Source organism: Rhinoraja longicauda, unplaced genomic scaffold (assembly GCF_053455715.1).
Source record: "Rhinoraja longicauda isolate Sanriku21f unplaced genomic scaffold, sRhiLon1.1 Scf000060, whole genome shotgun sequence".
NCBI lineage: Eukaryota > Metazoa > Chordata > Chondrichthyes > Rajiformes > Arhynchobatidae > Rhinoraja > Rhinoraja longicauda.
The window spans coordinates 405,001-410,000 of NW_027601278.1; positions in this window are offsets into that span (position 1 = coordinate 405,001).

Sequence of the window (5,000 nt, forward strand, 5' to 3'; positions counted from 1 at the left end):
GTGAGAGAGAGAGAGCCTCATTAGCTGCTAGGTTCACCTCATTAGCTGCTAGCTAACGCGTCAGACCTTTTACATTCTTTAGAGGATTGAAACCTCAGGGCCTTTAACCCCCGTTCACCGTTTACACTCAACGATCCTTCCGAACAAAACCCTTACACATCTGTCCGTCCAACTGACCCCCGAGATACCTAACACGCAGATTAACACGTCAGCGGTGATCGGCGTGTCATAGAGGAGTCACAAAGACGGGCAAAATAGAGTGGTTGAATAAAAAATACTCACTCAATTGGCCGTGATTTAACGTAGCACACAATGATGCAAAGCCCATGCAAAGTCCAGTGGCCCAAGCAAACAAATAAGATAGATCTGGCTCGGCGTTCCTCATCTCCACATCGTCACCCAGCACGCCGACGCCCAATAACAATTCCCCCGCAAATTGTGCACCTCGAGCGGCAGTACTTTAAACGGCGCCGTCTTCGGCGTGGACGGCATGAACCAAGTCGGCAAGCATCGTCACCCAGCACACAGACGTCCACTAACAATTCCTCCCCCCTGCAAATTGCGCGCCGCGAACGGCAGTACTTTCAAGTATGCCGCCTTCGGCGGGGACATCGTGAACCAAATCGGCAGGCAGGCGTCGTCAGCCGGTCGACCGACCCCCAGTTGCATTGCCCCAACGGCCATTGTGCACTTCGAACAGAACAGTGCTTTTAAAATATTCCGCCTGCCGCGTGTACATCATGAAACAAATGGAAAGGACGAACCGGGCGTGCAACCGATGCACGGAGAGTGACAGGTCGTCAAGCAAGTCCGTGGCAATCCGTCGGCCGACTCGGCCGCGGCCAGCAGAGGCGTTTTGGCCCGGGCGCGCCGAACTTTGCGCGCCCTCGGTATGCGTAACACTAGCACATGCCTTCAAAACTCACTACAAAATAACCCCAAAGTATGCCGCCTTCCCCGTGGGCCTTGTTACCAATATCTTGCCCTGCTTCCTGATGCCCTTATGGGGTCGGCTCTGTTCTTGCAGAACCCTCAGGTGGTGCAGAGTCTGGGCCATTTTATCAATATCTTGCCCTGATTCCTGATGCCCTTATGGGGTCGGCTCTGTTCTTGCAGAACCCTGAGGTGGTGCAGAGTCTGCGCCTTGTTATCAATATCTTGCCCTGCTTCCTGAAACCCTTATGGGGTTGGTTCTGTTACAAAACCCTCAGGTGGTGCAGAGTCTGGGCCACTTTATAAATAACTCTGCCTGCATTAGGGTCAGGGTTAGGGTTAGGGTTAGGGTTAGGGTTAGGGTTAGGGTTAGGGTTAGGGTTAGGGTTAGGGTTAGGGTTAGGGTTAGGGTTAGGGTTAGGGTTAGGGTTAGGGTTAGGGTTAGGGTTAGGGGTAGGGGTAGGGGTAGGGGTAGCGGTAGGGGTAGGGGTAGGGGTAGGGGTAGTTTGAACTACTGCCGCTCCAGGCGCGCACTGTGCGTGGGTAATTTTCAGTGGGCGTCGGTGTGCTGGGTGACGATGCCGCCCAGACTCTGCACCACCTGAGGGATCTGCAAGAACAGAGCCGAACCCGCAAGGGTATCGGGAAGCAGGGCAAGATATTGATAACAAGGCCCAGACTCTGCACCACCCGAGGGTTCTGCAAGAACAGAGCCGACCCCATAAGGGTATCAGGAAGCAGGGTGAGATAGTGACACCATTTGTAAAACCGGCAAATCCCACCCAGGAAACATTGCAAAAATTGGCCTCTAATGCTGGAACGTGGGTAAAGCCAAACAAACACGACACGTTTTAAAAGAACGTTACTAAAACAGCCTGGGATATGCCCATGACAAAGGATAGGCCGAACCTCACCAGAAAAAAAGAGAGGGAGACCACGGCAGAGCTGAGGGATAAACATGAGATGGTGATAAAACCAGCAGACGAGGGGAGCAGTAGGGTTACAAATTAATGTCAATATGGGGCCTGCTCCCACTGGGTAATAGACAAAAACATAGAACAGGGTGACAGGAGAGACTGGATAGCACAGAGGATAACCCGTGAGCGAAATAATGGGGTGTATGCAGTTCAATGTAAGGAGTGTACCTTACGGTACATAGGGGAAACAGGTAAAACAGCCTCAGCGGTGATCGACGTGTCAAAGAGGAGTCACAAAGACGGGCAAAATAAAGTGGTTGATTATAGACAATAGACAATAGACAATAGGTGCAGGAGTCGGCCATTCAGCCCTTCGAGCCAGCACCGCCATTCAATGCGATCATGGCTGATCACTCTCAATCAGTACCCCGTTCCTGCCTTCTCCCCATACCCCCTCACTCCGTTATCCTTAAGAGCTCTATCCAGCTCTCTCTTGAAAGCATCCAACGAACTGGCCTCCACTGCCTTCTGAGGCAGAGAATTCCACACCTTCACCACTCTCTGACTGAAAAGGTTCTTCCTCATCTCCGTTCTAAATGGCCTACCCCTTATTCTTAAACGGTGGCCCCTTGTTCTGGACTCCCCCAACATTGGGAACATGTTTCCTGCCTCTAATGTGTCCAATCCCCTAATTATCGTATATGTTTCAATAAGATCCCCCCTCATTCTTCTAAATACCAGTGTATACAAGCCCAATCGCTCCAGCCTTTCAACATACGACCGTCCCGCCATTCCGGGAATTAACCTAGTGAACCTACGCTGCACGCCCTCCATAGCAAGAATATCCTTCCTCAAATTTGGAGACCAAAACTGCACACAGTACTCCAGGTGCGGTCTCACCAGGGCCCGCTACAACTGTAGAAGGACCTCTTTGCTCCTATACTCAACTCCTCTGGTTACGAAGGCCAACATTCCATTGGCTTTCTTCACTGCCTGCTGTACCTGCATGCTTCCTTTCATTGACTGATGCACTAGGACATCCAGATCTCGTTGAACTCCCCCTCCTCCTAACTTGACACCATTCAGACAATAATCTGCCTTTCTACTCTTACTTCCAAAGTGAATAACCTCGCACTTATCTACATTAAACTGCATCTGCCATGTATCCGCCCACTCACACAACCTGTCCAAGTCATCCTGCAGCCTTATTGCATCTTCCTCACAATTCACACTACCCTCCAGCTTAGTATCATCTGCAAATTTGCTAATGGTACTTTTAATCCCTCCGTCTAAGTCATTAATGCATATCGTAAATAGCTGGGGTCCCAGCACCGAACCTTGCGGTACCCCACTGGTCACTGCCTGCCATTCCGAGAGGGACCCATTTATACCCACTCTTTGCTTTCCGTCTGTCAACCAATTTTCTATCCATGTCAGTACCCTACCCCCAATACCACGTGCCCTAATTTTGCCCACTAATCTCCTATGTGGGAGCTTGTCGAAGGCTTTCTGAAAGTCGAGGTACACCACGTCCACTGACTCTCCCCTGTCAATTTTCCTAGTTACATCCTCAAAACATTCCAGTAGATTTGTCAAGCATGATTTCCCCTTCGTAAATCCATGCTGACTCGCAATGATCCTGTTACTGCTATCCAAATGCTCAGCAATTTCGTCTTTTCTAATTGACTCCAGCATCTTCCCCACCACTGATGTCAGACTAACTGGTCTATAATTACCCGTTTTCTCTCTCCCTCCCTTCTTAAAAAGTGGGATAACATTTGCTATCCTCCAATCCACAGGAACTGATCCTGAATCTATATAGAACATTGAAAAATGATCTCCAATGCTTCCACTATTTCTAGAGCCACCTCCTTAGGTACCCTGGGATGCAGACCATCAGGCCCTGGGGATTTATCAGCCTTCAGTCCCATCAGTCTACCCAAAACCATTTCCTGCCTAATGTGGATTTCCTTCAGTTCCTCCATCACCCTAGGTTCTCCGGCCCCTAGAACATTTGGGAGATTGTGTGTATCTTCCTCAGTGAAGACAGACCCAAAGTAACGGTTTAACTCGTCTGCCATTTCTTTGTTCCCCATAATAAATTCCCCCGTTTCTGTCTTCAAGGGACCCACATTTGCCTTGACTATTTTTTTCCTCTTCACGTACCTAAAAAAACTTTTGCTATCCTCCTTTATATTATTGGCTAGTTTACCCTCGCACCTCATCTTTTCTCCCCGCATTGCCTCTTTAGTTAACTTTTGTTGCTCTTTAAAAGAGTCCCAATCCTCTGTCTTCCCACTCTTCTTTGCTATGTTATACCTCCTCTCCTTAATTTTTATGCTGTCCCTGACTTCCCTTGTCAGCCACAGGTGTCTCTTACTCCCCTTAGAGTCTTTCCACCTCTTTGGAATAAATTGATCCTGCAACCTCTGCATTATTCCCTGGAATACCTGCCATTGCTGTTCTACCGTCTTCCCTGCTAGGGCCTCCTTCCAGTCAATTTTGGCCAGCTCCCGCCTCATGCCTCTGTAATCCCCTTTGCTATACTGTAATACAGACACTTCCGATTTTCCCTTCTACCTTTCCATTTGCAGAGTAAAACTTATCGTGTTGTGATCACTGCCTCCTAACGGCTCTTTTACCTCTAGTCCCCTTATCAGATCAGGATCATTAAAAACACTCACTCTATTGGCCGTGATTTAACCTAGCACACAGTGTTGCAAAGCCCACGCAAAGTCCAGTGGGCCAAGCAAACAAATAAGATAGATCTGGCTCGGCGTTCCACATCTCCACATCGTCACCCAGCACGCCGACGCCCATTAACAATTCCCCCGCAAATTGTGCACCTCGAGCGGCAGTACTTTAAACGGCGCCGTCTTCGGCGTGGACGGCATGAACCAAGTCGGCAAGCATCGTCACCTAGCACACAGACGTGCACTAACAATTCCTCCCCCCGCAAATTGCGCGCCGCGAACGGCGGTACTTGTACTTTCAAGTATGCCGCCTTCGGCGGGGACATCGTGAACCAAATCGGCAGGCAGGCGTCGTCAGCCGGTCGACCGACCCCCAGCTGCATTTCCCCAACGGACATTGTGCACTTCGTACAGAACAGTGCTTTTAAATATTCCGCCTGCCGCGTGGACATCATGA